This window comes from Canis aureus, chromosome X, assembly GCF_053574225.1.
Source record: "Canis aureus isolate CA01 chromosome X, VMU_Caureus_v.1.0, whole genome shotgun sequence".
Classification (NCBI taxonomy): Eukaryota; Metazoa; Chordata; class Mammalia; order Carnivora; family Canidae; genus Canis; species Canis aureus.
In genome coordinates, this window is record NC_135649.1 from 22,650,455 (window position 1) to 22,667,478 (window position 17,024).

General features: G+C 49.6%; 1 protein-coding gene across 6 annotated transcripts in view; it reads right to left on the reverse strand.

The window, feature by feature from the left end:
- BCORL1 (BCL6 corepressor like 1) overlaps positions 1-16,560 on the reverse strand; it is a 64,383-nt gene extending 47,823 nt beyond the window's left edge. For 2 of the 6 annotated variants that reach the window (XM_077889272.1, XM_077889267.1), the window contains exon 1: positions 14,071-14,250. The gene's annotated coding sequence lies outside the window, so the exon portion shown is untranslated. Of the gene's footprint in view, positions 1-13,941; positions 14,050-14,070; positions 14,251-14,968; positions 15,147-15,698; positions 15,849-16,416 lie in introns of those variants that run through there. The other 4 variants (XM_077889269.1, XM_077889268.1, XM_077889270.1 and 1 more) reach the window with 4 other exon arrangements.
- Between the last annotated feature and the right edge of the window lie 464 nt (positions 16,561-17,024).

A 17,024-nucleotide genomic window follows, 5' to 3' on the forward strand; every position in this document is an offset into this window, starting at 1 on the left:
CACGGCACTGATTCTTACTCTGCAGTGTGGTTAGCCAGGGGTGTGGCATGTGTCTCCACCAATCAAGCTACTTAAGGTAAGAAATTCTGTCTTTTCTGTCTCTGGTTTCTCTGCAATGTCTTGCAGATAGTAAGTACTCAGTAAATGAGTGTTATGTGGAACTGAATCCTGGATGAGAAATTGAGGTGGTGACCCTGAGAAATTACAAGAAGCAAAATCAACCCCCCCTAAAAGTGTCCACCAGGCTTAGTTACTGTAGACAAGAATGCTGTATTTCCCTGAAAGCACCATGCATTGCCCATAGCTCACCCCTGGCAGCTACGCCATTCCAGCATAGTTCATTGTCTCTGAGCTATTTTGCACCTCTGTAAATTGCAGGTAACTGATGGATATGCAAACTCTGTCTTGTCCCATAGAGTTTGGATTGACTTCCCTCCCCATTGTGGAAAAACCAGTTTTGCCTCCATTTGCAATTCAATTCCTTTACTCCATATAAATTTGTGCTTTTGGACTTTTTCTTTGAACCAGCTCTAACATCTATCTGGTTCCCTTGTTGATTAATGAGTAAAATAAAATCTTTAACGCATGTTCATTTTTATATCTGTACAAGACTCATGGTTTTACCTTTTTCTGACAATTATCCTTAACATTCCTAAGACAGTTATGTGGGTTAACACATAATTTTAGAAAGATTTCAACAAAGGGTAAGACAAATGGATTGACTGTCCCCCCTGTTTCACATCAGTTTACCAGGACCCCATCCCATCACTGAGCCTCCTGGTCAATCAAGTTTTAACTTTTTCTTAGAATATCTTGGAATATCCTAGCTCAACAACAGCTCAGGGGCACCTGGGTGGCTCAGTCAGATAAACGTCCAACTCTTGATCTCAGCGCAAGTCTTAATCTCATGGTTGGTAGTGAGCTTGAGCCCATGTTGGGGCTCCATGCTGGGCATGGAGCCTACTTTAAATAAAAAACCAAAACACAACAACAGTTCAGCCTACTGACTGATATGCCAGGTACTTTTAAAAAATCTTTTTTCCCTATGAAGCATTAGAAGAATCAAGCAATAAAAGGGGTCATACTTGCATAAAATGAATTTTAACACAAAGTATAAGTTTTAGTGTCTATCTGAATACCTGTAGGCAGCAGATATAAGTCAGTCACCATTGCTTTTTCACTCTTGGGCTTATTTTTGTTCTATTTAGAGAGGATTGGTAGTTTGTAGGGCCTGGGACAGGAATCAGAGGCAGGCAGGGAATGAATCCTGGCACTTGAAAACAGAACATACAAAATATCTCCACCTAGATAAAGGAGTTTTTAGATCCCCCAAAACCACAATAACAACAACAACAAAAAGAAAACCAAGCAAAAACCAAAGTAATTACTAGACAAAACCACACATTTTAGCACTACCTGGAGGCACCGTCATTTTCACAAGATCCTAAAGACAGAATATTTCCTTCACCTTGGCTTCCCAATCTTCTGTTAGGAATTTCTTAGGGCAACCTCTCTTCCTATGTAGAGCCCACTGCTGCTATTAACAGTAGCCTTTGCAGAGGAGGGGAGGAGAGGGGTAGAACTCACAGACAAGAGGGCACTGAGCTAAATGGTCTACATAAGAAGACAAGACTGGTCCTCCTGAGTCAGAGGACAAGCAAAGGGAACTTCCAAAGAAGCACTGACTGGTGTCAATGTCCACACAGCACAGGAGGAGTCAAAATGGCTAATGTACACCAATGTTTCCTAAGCCAGAATCACCAAGGTACTTGTTCAAACTAGAGGTTCGTAAGTTTCAGCCCTGGAGATTCTGGTTCAGTAGGCCTAGTGTTTTGTTTCGTCCTTATCATATCCAATCAAATTAGTAACCATTCTACTGTACACTACTTCTCAGGAGAGGTAAGAAAAAAGGAAAAACCCTACAGACATACCACACTTGGTAGATTCTGCTGGTGTACACACTTAGGTACCCACTTGCTTCTGCTCACAGAGCCCGACTGACATGTGGTATGCTTTCTCAATGTCTCTCTTGCTCTTTCCGATGGGAACCATCACATGAAAGGCTGAAGGCAAAGCTCCTAAAAGGAACTTCGAAGAAACCTGGTAATCCCGAGTGGCTCAGGAAGCACAGGCACAAGGATACAAAATACCTCAAAGGACTTTCCCAGATATCACAACCATGTAATTGTTAAGAAATGAACAGCTGCATGGCCCCAGACTCAAATGCTGGTCACTGCCTGGAAGGCAGTGGGACCACTGTGAGCTATCCCCACTTTGGAGGGAAAAACTCAAAAGGCACATCCAACTCACAGTGAGAACAAAGGAGAGCACATGCTCCACCAACCCGACGGGATAAAGCACTGGCTGAAAAAATAAAGACATGCACCGTTTCGATTTAGCAGGCACATGCACACACCTTAAGTAGAGGGACCGACCAAGATCCAAGGGGATGAATCTAGCAAGCCAACAGCAGAAAGTAAGCAGTCAGACATAATTGGCACACCACAAAACAGGGGAAGCCAAAAAGAAAATGGACTAACAGGAGAGCAATAACTTTAAAACGGTGAAAATAGCAGCTAAGCTAAGGGCGAGCAGGTAGTAGAAGACAAACCATAATGAAGCAGAGATCTTTCCCCCAGAAAATCCAAAAGAAAAGAAAAAAACACTAGAAGACAAGGGCAGGTGTGGAAGGCATAAAAGAGAAGCCCACAGAATATAACAACTAAAAGAGAAAAAATGAAATAGGGGAACCTGAGATATTTCACCATCATGGGCCAAACTGAAACACTATGGGGAAGCACTGAACACAGACATTTTAGAAAAGTTTAGATAGAATATGTTATCAAAAGGGGAAGAACATCAAATTATAATCCAAGTCAGGGTTAGGGGAGCTGGTAACAGGAGATGGGCAGCACAAAAATCTCAAAGGAGATTTTACAGATTGGGTGGACATTTTTTGTTTTGTTTTGAAATGAAGATGCCAAAACAAGCATATTTCACAACAACTACAAGCAAAAGTATGGTCATCATGCGTATGAGGAAGAGAAGGGCATGAAAGGTGGTAACACAGCATCTATCTGACAAAATGTCTTTACCTTGGTAAAACGTTAACCTTGAACATGGCTGGACAGGGTGTTTCTCCAGTGAGTTCCCCAGAATCACGTAGATTTCTTGGTAACCAAAGACCCTCTATGTGCAGAACAATTGGGCGCTGGTAACATATGCAATACAACTAGGCCCCTTACATATAGCACGAAACCTGCCCGTTTATTCATGGCTGGACTCTTACCACCTAGCCAATACATTAGAAATTCAAGATTAAGGTCTCAGTTAACTAAATCTGGTAGTACTCCTCCAGGCTTCTTTTGGTTCATATTGTCTGGTGACCTGGAAGCAATTATGATTTTAAAAAATGAAAGAGCCGGAAAATATTCTTCTTGAAGCCTGGCCCTGAATCTGTTCTCAAGAGAATAGGCGGGGCCAGTAGATGTTTAAGAAGGAGGGTTGGGTCAGTGATGACTAATGTGTAACGAAAACCAACTTTGGGACCTATTGCTCCAGCAGAAATTCAGAGCTCTGGGCACAGCTCCCATAAGACAGAGACATCCACCTTCAAACCTCACAAAATCAAAGGAGAAGCCAGCCCATTACCCCACTTTGGAAAAAGTGGCCTCTAAGACACCCCCAAGGAGATCCAAGAGACCATTGGCATTTAGATCCAAGGGCTGAGGGAAGAGGCTAGGACTTCCGTCTAGTCATTGAAGTGCCTTTAGAGAGAGGTCAAAATGTCTCAAAATCAGTGTTTTCAACAGGAAAGTGTACCCATACCTAATAAGGATAACTTTACCTGCCTTTAGATATGGAACCCCTACCACAGATCTGACTCTCCCTGTTGCTTTGCCTTCTTCCATGTGTACTCAACAGGAGACTAGTGTTCCTGTTTTCCCTACTTGATCGTATATCCCAAACCTCATCCCCTCATGAGGAAGTTCTCCCAATGTAAATTGTCCTAATTTAATGATTTCCCATAGAAAGATATTCTAATATCTTCCACAGGCTTTCCCTCCAATATCTACATCCCCTTACCTTTCCCTACCATTAACCAAATATCATTCCCTGAAACTCGAGAGTCCCTTATACATGCCCCAATCACTTTACTTTGCTTCCCTTCATGCAAATAGATTCCTCTATCACTACACACTACCATACACAAATACATACACACACACACACACACACACACACACACACACAATCAACTAGAAATAATCTGCTGGGCAACTGAAAGGAGGAAGGGGCCCTCTGCACTGTTCATCCCAGCCTTCTGCCTGACTAATCTACTGTAGCACTTTCTAGTTCCCCTGGGGGGTTTTTTCTACCCAAATATTTCTACTGGTTCTACCCCAAGGGATAAGTCTTATAGGAGACACTGCATCTTGTTCCCAGATACATTTAATTCCTCTATTTACTGAGAAGACTAAGTAGTTGCCCGCATGCGGCTATAGCATGAACACCTTCATAGACTCCTTGCTACCTCCATGTTTAAAAACCTGGCCCATAAACATTTATGAGACTGTTGGATACAAAACTATTTTAACTATCTGTTAAACATACAAGAGTTTGGGACGCCTGGGTGGCTCAGTGGTTGAGCGTTTGCCTTTGGCTCAGGGTGCGATCCTGGAGTCCTGGGATCGAGTCCTGCATTGGGCTCCCTGCATGGAGCCCACTTCTCCTCCCTCTGCCTGTGTCTCTGCCTCTGTGTGTGTGTGTGTGACTATCATAAATAAATAAAAATTTAAATAAATAAATAAACAAACAAACAAACATACAAGAGCTTACTCATTCAAATGAATGTAGTTACCTTGACTGGCCAGGGCTTGCAATCTCCCTGCACACTTCGGAGATTACTATTACCATCCTAACCCTTTCCAATCCCAACCATACTCTTTCTCAATTGCCTCACTAGTGCTGGATCCCCACTCATTCAGAGGCAATTTGATGTTTAAAAACTGCCAAAATCGGGCAGCCCAGGTGGCTCAGTGGTTTAGCACCGCCTTCAGCCCAGGGTGTGATCCTGGAGACCCGGGATCGAGTCCCATGTCAGGCTCTCTTCCTGGAGCCTGCTTCTCCCTCTGCCTGTGTCTCTGCCTCTCTCTCTCTCTGTGTCTCTCATGAATAAATAAATAAAATCTTAAACAAAACAAAACAAAACAACCCTGCCAAAATCCATTCAGAGCCTAGATCTGGTCACACAGTAGCAACACTGCTGAAGAGTGATATAGTCTATTATCCAGAGCCTGTACTGTGTGTGTGTTGGAGGGTGGTTGGGGAGAGCATTTTCAGCCCCTACCTGCCAGCCTCTCTAGTCCCCCATTATGTCCATTTACTGCATCATCTGCAAAATGGGAATAAATGAGTCCCTACTTCAAGTTGAGAATAGGAGACACCGGGCTGGGTCAGTCAGGAGAGTGTGTGACTCTTGATCTGAGGGTCATGAGTTCAAGCCGCACGTTAGGTGTGGAGCTTGCTTTAAAAAAATAAAGTTGAAGGACCAAAGGTAATCAATTCCAACAATAAAGGAGGAAAAAAGCAAAAGTTTTCATCTCTCACCATTTTCATACCACCAGTTTGTTTAGCTTTTCTACCCACTGCCGTACTTTTTCCCTATTATTCAAATAGTACTTCCATCTCCTGCTGTAAGGAAATAATTTTACCCCATTTAAGGAAAACATCTCATCATAGCTTTATACTAGCTAGACCTAGGATCTAGCCACAAGACTTTATGCCACTTCTAGATATCACCAATTGCTAGAAAACCTAAGCGATCACCATGAAATTCATCAGTCCTTTTCAAAATGCAAAGCCACCTCAAAATGGCACTTTAAGTAACTATGGTCATTTTTGTTTTTTAGCACTTCTCATTTCTCCTAGATGAAAAATAAGAGTTGGCTTTCCTCAGTCTTGGTCTTCAGAAGAACCATGTGAATATTTGGTGTGTCTTTCACACTTGAAAGTTGGATCATTGCCATCTGAGACCTGAATCCCTTTTGGGAGCTTCTGTGTCTTCCATGCCACGGACTTTGACAGTGGCCCTTGGGCATCTCCATTTCAATATACTGCATTCATGATATGGAATTTTTCATCTAAAGAGGATTCCTCCTCAACAAACTTTTGCCTTTTTTTGTCTCCTGGACCTCCCACACAAATATTTGGAAAAGCCATTATCAGACTATTTTTTCTACTCTCACCAACTCATTTTATATAAATTACTCATATATATAAATATATACACATACATATATAGTATATATACACATATATACTTATCATAGTATATATACGATAGAGTATATACATATAATGCATATGTATGTGTATATACAGTATATAGTATTTATACACATTATGTGTATGTGTATATATAATATATAGTACATACATATAATGTATGCATATATATTATATAATATATATGCATACATTATATAATATATATGCATACACATAGTGTATATGTAATGTGTATGTGTATATAATAACATATAGTATATATATATAGTATGTGGGTACACACACACAATTACCTCACAGAGTTTCGAACTCTCAGTATTGACTCAACCTCTTACCAATCTACAGGTTCCCCAAGGCTAGAAAGAATATTTTCTATTTCTTTTAATCACCACTCCCAATAGTGTCTAGCATAATACAAGGCATATAGTATGTGCTCAGTGAATACTTACTAAACTACTGGGAAAAACTGAAATCCTCTCTAGGTCATATGGAAACCAAGAATCCCTGTAAAAAGCACTGGGTCTGTGGATGCCTTTTACTTCCCTTACTCTCACATACACTTTCTCTTCCTTCTTTTCCTTGCTTCCACAATAAAGACAGTCACAGAAATACAATCAGGCCAGGGCAAAACAAAGTCAACTTCCAGTTATCTGAGCGTGGTTTAGCCGCAGCTAATTTTTAAACCCAGCCAATTGATGGACTGCCTTCTGCTACTTATAGTAGATGTGTACTCAGGGAACAACGCATTTTAATGTCTGCCTAAGCAGAATATAAATTGGAAGGTAAATCTGCTGGGTAGGGGGACAGGTAGAGAATAATAACACATTTCCAAGCCAAAAAAAATTTATTAATTTGTGAACTAATCTATTGTTTGAAATTGGCCTGCTATCACTCTCTCCCTATATTGGCATAGCTGACTGTTGGCATCAAAGTCCACTCTGGTTGCAGAAAGGATCTCTATATTATAGTCCATCTTTTTTCAGTGTTGAGAAGTTTGGTTTGGTGATACCTGAAGTATTTGAAACACGTTTTCAACCATCCAATCACTGATGAACATCCTTGTCATAGAGCCATAAGAGACCCAGGCTCTATCTACCAGCCTTTGTAGAACTTCCAGATGTCAGAGACATCTGGAAAGCCCAACCAGTCATAATTAAATACAGCAGCCCTTTTCAGAAAGCAATGGTTGTTTAAAATGTCACCCTAGTAAACTAGGCTTGGGTCATTTTTTAAGCATAGCCCAAAATGTCCCCTAAAGTTTCAACTGGATATACAGTCTTCAGTTCCTGCCCTGAAATACTGAGCAGTGTTACAGCACAGCTGCTAAAGAAGCTGCCACTTCCACCTCAAAGGTGGATGCAATAATGGAGTGATGAGCCAAGCTATTTCTTCCTATCACACTGTAAATGCTAAATATGTACTAATACAACAGGAATATGGAGAAAGAGCACAGAGAATCAAGATATATGGGGAGTGCTCAAGAGCCATTTATGGTTTTTATTCTGCCACCATGTTTACCATAGAGTAATATAAAAGGTCATAGGACTCAACGGAATAAGAAAAACTAGATTATAATATAATAATAGATGCCATTTATTGGGCTCCTGCTATGGACCTGGTCTGCTATGTAGATATCATCTTGTGCAATCCTCAGAGTACCGTGAAACTGGGGTTATCATCCTCATTTTATAGATGAGAAAACTGAGGCTCAAGAAAGTTAAGTGATTTGCTTCCTGTCACACGGTTAGGGAGTACAACAGCAAGGACTCTAACTTAAGGCAGTATGTCTCCGAAGCCCTCCAGGTGATTCTGAGACATGCTAAAGTTTGAGAACCACTGCAAGACACTAACCTATATGAGGTGCGACCAAGTTAAACTGAGTAAAGCCTCATCATCATGAGACATCTAATCACCTCATGGATCCAGGTATAGAGTGCACTGACTCATCCTGGGGATCAGAGTCATGTACAGTGCACTTCTCTATAGAACTTGGAAAAATGAAAGCCTGCTTGTTTTCCTGGTCCCGGGACACAAACATTATAGCAAAACTTGACTATACCCTTAAATGGCACTAAGATTTCTAGGCATACCTTAGCAATGAGGTAACAAATTTTGTTCCTTAGCCGACAGTTGGTAAAGAATCCTGAAACACAAAACTTTGCTGCCCCTCAGTACTCTCAATTCTTCACGGACACTTAACTTAAGATCTTCTTAAAATCCAAATGAAGACATATCCCGCCTCACATACTCTCAACGAATAAATCTGAAAATCACCACATTTTACAAATAATAAATCATCACTCTTCAAATTCATCACAATTCATTGACCAGGGAAAATATGACCTTGACATGCAGCCTGCAGCCACTTTTTAAACAATTATCCATTTTTAAATGTTTTATGGGGAAAGGATGGCTTCTGCTTAAAAAGGGGGCGGGGGAATGCCTGGTGGCTCAGTGGTTAAGCCTCTGCCTTCACACTCAGGGCCTGATCCCAGGGTCCTGGGATCAAGTCCCACATTGCTTCCCCTCGGAGAGCCTGCTTCTCCCTCTGCCTATGTATGTCTCTGCCTCTCTCTGTGTCTTTCATGAATAAATAAATAAAATCTTTTTAAAAAGGGGGGGGGAGAGGGAAAAAGAACAGCATATTTGAATTATGGGGATTGAAGGCAGAGTTAAATTTTACTCTTGACCAAAATTCAACTTCAGTTCACCAAAGAAAGTTTTTGTCATGAAAGACTGCTTTCAAGTTATGAACAGTGGGAAAGGGTACAATTTAGAAAAAGAACAGTTTCTACATTACTTAAAGGATAACCATTCAAAAACTGGCATTAAGAAATCCCAGTTAGGGGATCCCTGGGTGGCGCAGCGGTTTGGCGCCTGCCTTTGGCCCAGGGCGCGATCCTGGAGACCCGGGATCGAGTCCCACGTCGGGCTCCCGGTGCATGGAGCCTGCTTCTCCCTCTGCCTGTGTCTCTGCCTCTCTCTCTCTCTCTCTCTCTCTCTCTCTCTCTCTCTCTGTGACTGTCATAAATAAATTAAAAATATATTTAAAAAAAAAGAAATCCCAGTTAGTATGTAAGATTATGTAAAATACTGTACTAGTATCCTAGTGGCCAAAAGATAGATTACCTCTTATTACCTCCCTCTTTGGCCATCCTGACACTAAACCTTCTGGCAAGCACAGACTCATACCTCACTGGAACTCCAGCATTAAGAAATTTCCTTTCCTTCTGAAAACTTGAAGGTCTAGGGTCTTCCTTCCCCACTTACGTAATCATCAGTGGCTTCTCCCCTTTCCCATCTGCTTTATACCAACAATGTCCACTTTCCCCGTGCTCTCTCTGTGCCACTCTAGTTAGTGTTCATTTTCCCACCAATCTTAACCATGAACTCCTCCTCTCTCAATCCCAGATGGTGGCTGGTGCTGGAAAACAGCTCTCTACCCTACTGTGGCCGTTCTATTCCTTCTCAAATTGAGCTCAGCTTGTAATCAATGAACCAGTCCAGATGCCCAACCCTTGATTAGCACCTCTCCTCCATACACCCACCCCACCCCTCAATTCTGGCCCAAGGCTCTAGGGCCGCTGTTCTTTATCCTGTTTCACTCTGGAATTTCCATAATTCACCTCCCTATATCTAGGATTCCTTCCACTTGCAGATGGAAAAACTGGTGTATTCCCACATTCTCCTTCTTTTAAGGCCATTCTACTTAGGTCAGTGAATTCCTTACCCCATCCAGTACCCTTATTTTAGTCTAAATTTTCTAACTAATGCTTAGACTTGTGAGCCCTGGATCTCAGCTAACCTCTACTTCCTGGGCTCTCCCAGGACAACAGCTATCCAAGGCAACTTTTTACTTTCCCTGACACTAGCTCTACATGACATGTGAGCAAACAAACATCTTCCCCCTTTGGCTCCTTATTCCACCCTCTTTCACATTCTGCATTTTTTAGCCTATATACTATCTCTAAATTCTCTATTTCCCTATGGGTATACATGTATATTTCTTCCTATAAGCCAGTTTCTCTCCAACCCTATTGTTACTCAAGATCGTCCTCTGTCTTGCACCAACCTTAATGATTCTAGCATGAAAGTGTAAAGAGCCTTCAAGGTTCTTCAAACTTTTTACTTTGGAAAACCTTAGCCTGGAAATTTCAGGGTTCCACTTTTTCCTTAGTTGGCCCTAACATGAAGCCAGTGATGATCACTTTTCTTCCCCCTTCACTGCCTAAACAACCTCCTCTTGACTTTTCCTTTTGTCTTCCTTCTTTCTAGTATTCAAATCATTTCCTCCCATAATTCTGTTCCCCTAAAAGAAGCCCCTCTCTGAAACCCATAATCCAAACTCATCATGTGAGGTTCTCTGGCACCTGTACTAAACTTTTTTTTCCTATGTAGTGAACTACAGCATGAATAAAGCAAACAGACCCCTGAAGGAAACCCTCTTGCTTCCCCAAAAAGTCTAGGTCATAGGGAGTTTATGCCTTACCAGCTCTAGGTCATCAAAACAGCCAGATCGCTGTGTGTCCTTGCTGCTGCCACCATTTCCTCTGGAACTCCCCTCCATTCTGCCCAATTCAGACTCCAACAACAGAACTCGCCAGGGACTTAGCTTTCTTCTGCTCTATCCCAATAATTTGCTGTATTTTCCTTATGGCCTATTCTAAGGAAACAGTCCTTCTTAACCTCCTCCTCCATCTAAGACACCGGGAGCCAGAATAGAAAGAAACCTACCCTTGTTGCATAGCTGGTAACAGGGTCAGCCCTCTTAAAGTCAATTTGAGTAAGGCTCTGTGCCCAATGGCCTGTGCCTCTTATCCTCCCCATCTATCCCAAAGGTGGCTGCCTCAGTTGCTTTATCAAGAGATGAGTCTGCCTATCAATAGCCACATAGCGGCTTACGTAAAACGACCATGTCCCTCTTAAACTCTATCAACCTTCAGATTCTCTTAACTTGAGTCACTAAGTCCCCTGCTCCTGCTAGTTCCCCTAGTCCTTCTTACTAACTTTGCTTTTCCATAAAAATTTTACAGGTTCCTCCCCCAAACTTTTGCTTCTATTTGGAGCCTCTGGGTGATTTTGGGGATTGGGTTATCCCATTTAATCCCCAGTGGGATCCTCCAAATTTCTTTAGTACCACATGCTGACATGGCCATCCAATTTGAGTAACCCTAAACTCTGCTCCATCTCCCCTAAAATAAAGCTCCCTCTATCCCAACATTCAAGGACAGGTTAGGTAAACAGAGAATGAGATGACCTTTAAAGTCCCTTCCAACCTTGGGATTTTATTACAAACCTAGTCCACTTCCAACACCAAATTCGTCCCCTGTTCATTTTCCCAACGTTTGTCAGGGGCCAGACTTTGAGAAATCCCCTTCTAAGCTGAAAGAGCCATGTGGCCAACCAGGATAACACTAACGTACAACTGCACCCCCAGAAGTCTCATCAAAGATTTTTGCAATTGTACTCCACCTCTGTGCGACGGGGACAATCTCCAAACTGCCTTGAGAGTATTCAGCTCTCGCACGAAGTTAGCAAGCCCCCTTCCCGCTCTCGCGTAAAGAGCCCCTAAACCCCGGGCTAGACGCATCCTCGCCAAGCGACGCCTGTCCTTACTGTCTACTCTAGGAGACACCAATAATGAATAAGTATCACCACATCGACAGCTTCCTACAGCCAACACTGAAAATTTCAAAACAATAAAACAAAAACATAGTGCTGGCCCTGGGGAAGGGGGGAGGTGCGGGCGGAACAGAAGGGCACCTCCAATGGCCTGGGCTGTTGGCCTCCCGGCTTGCGGTGTGCTTCCCTCTCGCCTTTCCCCTCGATCACATCTTTCCCTACAAAAATCTCCCGCCCCTCCATAACACGAAATCCCCAGCCGAGGTGCGGTCGGCTCCTCCCAGCCCTACCCCGGACGTCCCTCTGGCCCAGCCTTCCCCTCGGCGGGACCCCGGCGAGGAGGGCCCCCTCCACCGTCCAATTCACCTCCCTGTCCCTTCCCGGGCCTCTGGGCGCCCCTGCAGGGCTCTGTCCCGAAGCAGAACCTCAAGGAGCCAAGCCCACGAGGCCCGTCGCGGGACCCACCCCCCCTTCCTTCTCCCAGCACCTCGTCCTCCATGCACCCGGCCCCCGGGGCTCTTCGTCGTCGTCGTCCGGGCTCGTACCGCCCCCCGTCGGGGGCTCCACCCCCCGCCTGCCCCCGCCCCCAGGACGGCCCCCTCCCCACCACGCACCGCCTGCGCCCTCTGCCCCGGCACGGGACTCCCTTTGGCCTCCGTTCCCCGCCCAGAAGCGGCGGCGGCGGCGGCAGCAACGGCTGCGGCGGCCCCAGCAGGAGCAGCAGCGGCGGCGGCAGCGGCGGCGGCGGCAGCAGCGCCGCCCCGGCCCCGCCCCGCCGCCCGCCGGAGCCCCACGCCCCGCCCGCCCGCCCCGCCGCCGGACTGCTCCCCCCGAAGCCCACCAGTGAGCCCCCCCCACTTCCCAGCCGCGATCCGTTCGAATCCAGCTCCGCTGGGCCTGCTGTCTGTTCCTCACGCCCCTTAGGACCCGGGGTGGGGAGCCCTGGGGTTCGCGGCCATCCCTCTCCCTCCTTCAAGGGCTGAGGGATTGCCCCTGATCCCGAAACCCGGCCCCGTAACCGGAGCCTCCCTCCTTCCACCCCTCGGCTTCGCTCTCAGACCCCTTGCCTCAGGCCTGGCGCGGAGCGGGTGGAGAGCTTGAACGCCGAATCTCCCCCTGGCTTGCCGGGGCTAGTATGAATTGCCCCCATCTCATCCTCCTTCAATTTAAGCCCCCTCCCCGCCGCGCCCGGCCCGGCGGCCCCCGCCCCTACAGCGAGGGCAGCGGAGCCAGGGTGCTCCGAAGTCATCCCCCGCCTTTTTTCCAGGGACTCGGATAATTGCCCCTGCCCCCATCACAGCACTCCCACTCCCGAACCCAGGCCCCGCCGCCACCTAGGGGTACCCCTTACCCTATGGTTTCCGCACCCCAACACTGAGGAGAAAGCAGCCCTGAAGAGCAACCGTCGCACCTCCCCTCAGAGGTTGGAGGGTATTTTCTCCAGGTCTCTTCAAGACTTCATCACGGACAGCCGCCCCCCCAAAAAAACAAGCCCTTTCTCGCCCTGCCCTCCTGGCCAGCCTCCCTTCGGATCACTGGATCCTTGGATGGCGAGGTGGGGGGGTGCTGTTAGGGCCAGGTAGTTAACAAGACCGTAGCCTCCACCTCCCTTTCTGAGGAGTGGGGTAATTCCAATGGTTCCCCCCCAGGATCAACCCGACCCCCGTTTCCATGGAGACCCCCGCCCAGCCAGGAAGAAGACTCTCAGATCGTGGCGAACAAGTCTCACCTGGCTAAGGGAGAAGGGGGTGAGGAGGGGGTAGGGTAGGGCAGGGACGGGGTACGAAGGTGGAAGTGGAGGGGAGCTGTCCCGAAGGGAGGGGCGAGGGCAGAGCGAGCTCCAGGGAGCGCTACGTCCGGGGACACGAAGAGGACGGCGCCCCCGGGGGGCAAGCGGAGCGGCCGCGGGGCGAAGAAGGGACAGGGTTGAGGAAAGGCTTAAGATAGAAAGAAGCGGGTGGGGGGATACGAAAAAGCCGGGGAGTCAAAAGGGGTGGAGGGGTTGGGGGAGAGAAAAAAAAGACGCACCTGTTCCCGGGTCGGCTCCGCGGGGAGGCTCAGGCCGCCACCCGGGCTCCCTCTCACCCACTCTGAGCCTCCACCCGCCTAATACTGCCCCGATCTGATGCCCCCCTTCCGCCCCTTATCGCCACCGACCTCCTTCTCCTCTCTCTCGGCGGCGGCGGCGGTCGGACTCTAGGAACTGAGAGGAAGAAGGGAGGGCTCGGCAAAGCGGAGGAGAGACAGAGCCACACACTGGCAGCAGCCGCGGCAAGCGAAAGAGTGAGGGGGAGAGCGGTGTGTGTGTGTGTCTGTGTGTGCGAGCGAAGCCTGGTGGAGTGGGTGCCGGTCGCAGGGCTCGACGGGAAGTGGAGTCCGGCGGGGTTCGCGGGCGGCGCCAGCCGCCGCTCCACGGGACTACAACTCCCAGAATGCCACCTGTCGGGGGGGAGGAATGGGGAGGTGGAGGCGAAGGGAGGGAGCGAGCGAGAGAGGGAGGGACGAAAGCAGGGAGCAAGCGGCGGCGAAGGGGGCAGAGCCAAGCAGCCCCGGTGACACTGGGAGGGGAGGGGAGGAGGAGGGGATCGCTGCGAGGACCAAGCGGATTCCGGAGAGGGAGGCAGCAGCAGTGGCTGCAGCAAGCCGGGCAAAAAGCTAGACTCCCAGGAGAGGCGGAGGCGCTCAATCCTAGGGGCTGCAAGAGCCCCACGCCCCCAGCCCTCAATGCCCCTCGAATGAGAAGATTGAGGAAAGGAAAAGATCAGGGCGCCAAGGCCAGGGGTTTCTGTTTCTTTCCCCCCAAGGCTCTCCACCATATGCCCCGACCTGACTTTCTCAGGCCACTGGTGCCCGATCCAATGTGCAAATCCAGAGACCCCAGATCTCCCCTGTCGGGCAGCACAAAACAGACATTCAGTCCCCTTCTCCCAGGGACCTGAGGGAAGCCCCCTTGCTGGCAGGGCGTGACTCCCCCTTCTTCCCCGCCCCGGTCGTCGCCACCCCCCATGCCCCTCTCCAGAACCCTCCCCTGAAGCCTGGGCTCGCTTCTTCCTACCTCACAAGAAACGGAGTCCCTCCGGGGGCGACTACCCAGCCCCCTCCTTTATACTGGGTCGCTACCCACCAGTATCTCCTTAGCGTTGCCCCCCTCACCGAAGTAATAGTGGGGGCGACCCAAGTTGGATTGGTGGCTACTTTCTCTCAGAGACTAGCCGTCCTTGGCCACGCCGACCCTGTGTAGAGAAGAGAAGCACATTAATACCGCCCCCCCCAAAGTTCAGATCCCCGGGGAAAAGGCTTACAAGGAAAGTGGGGTTGGTAGTGGAAGTGAGCTGGGGGTGAATCTCAATCCTCAAACCTCGCTGTAGGCGTGGAAACCCAGGGATTCCTCCCTTTCCTTAGAAGCCATCAAATCGCTTGAGGGGGAAAAGGGGGTACGTTATCTTAACCCAAATGTCCACACGACTCGAAGCGACGCTACATATAGGAATACGATACGAACTAGGCTGCTGCCGCGGGAGGGAGAGTATACTGCCGCCCCCGCCACGCCGTCGTCCACCCTCAAACACACACCCCTAGGGGAGTCAGATGGCCTAGGAAGTGGGGGGAGCCGGTGGGAGTGCAGGAGAGTGAAAGGGTTGTGGTAAGGAGGGTCCGCGGCCCCCTGAGAGCAAAATCCAGATGCTAAGAGGTGGGTGGGGGGTGCGGCATAAATGCAGACGGTGTCTTTCCTTGCTTTTCCCGGAATCGCCGCCAAACACCGTCTAACACTCGTAGTTGCTTACCAGTCAGTCCCCTAGCCCCATTTGTGCGCGTGAGGCGGCCGGAGCCCGGGAAGCCCGGGCACAAACTCCGCGGAAGCTGGCCTTCGCCGCCGCCGCGCCGCTGCGGGCCTCCCTCCCTCCGCTGTCGGCCCCGCGGATCTACCTTCGCCCCCGGCCGAGGCCAGACCCCGCTCGCAACTCCACGCCCCTACTCCACCCCCGGCTCCCCCCTTCGCCCTCTCCCCGCGGGTCCGGCCCAGCCCCTAGCGCCGCCCCGCCCTACCGCTCGGTCCCGAGCCCAGCAAGTGCCCCGAACTCGCCCCCCGCCCCCACGCCCAGGCCAGTCCGGCGGGGCCTGGTTTCCCCCTCCCGCCGCGCCCCGCCCCCGAATCCACGTCCTACTTCGCCACCCAACTCGGCCCGGTCCGGGTTCGGCCCGCGCCCAGGCCACTGGAGTCTCTGGTTCGGTCCAGTGTACGGCCACCCACCCCGCCCTTGCCTGGGTGCCGGCCTGGCCCGCTGCCTGCGCCCGCCGAGCCGGCCCAGGCGCGCGGTCCGGGTCTGGCTCCCGGTGCCGGCCTCGGTCCCAGCGGCGTTGCCGCGTCTCGCCACGAGGGCTCGGTCCACGCAAGATCTGAACCCGCGCGGGGTGGGGGCCGCGGAAAGCAAGTTTCTTTATCTTCCCTCCGCCCCCGCCGCAGGGCCGCGCCATCCCCCACCCCCCACGGCGCCCCTTCACCTGGGCAGAGCCCCCCCGGCCGCTGTCGCAACTTTGCTCTTCTCCACGCCGCCGGGGAAGCGGGCGAAGCGAGAGGAGGAGGGAGGTGGCGGGGGGGTGCTGGGATCAGGCCTCTGGGCTCCGGGAGGACACGTGGGGGAGGAGGGGAAGGAGGAGGAGGAGGAAGGGGGGGCGGGCCTGCAGTTCTCGGGGCTCCCCCTGCCAGCCCCGGGGAAGCCGGAACCTCTCCGGGCAGCCACAGACCCCGCACTGGCCACGAGGGAAGAACGGAGCCACCTTCCCCGGCCAGCCCCCAGCTCCAGGAAGGGGGGGGGCGGAGAGCAACGCCGCTCGGGGTCGGAGAGCGAGCGTTTTCGCTCGTGCTTTATGTGTGACTCTCTATCTCCGTTTAGCCTCCGTATATGGGGGGGCGTGGGGTCTTGCATGCAAGGGGCGGCGCGCGCCCGCCGGACGCCCCGCCCCTTCCCCGGCCCCCCACTTCCCTAACCCGGGCGACCTCGGTGCAACGCTCTGGCGCTCGTGCACCGAGGCCGCCCGCGGGCGCAGCCCCAGCCCCGGCGCCGAAGTGGGACAGGTGCCGGGGAAGGGGAAATGCCGGGGCTCGCTGC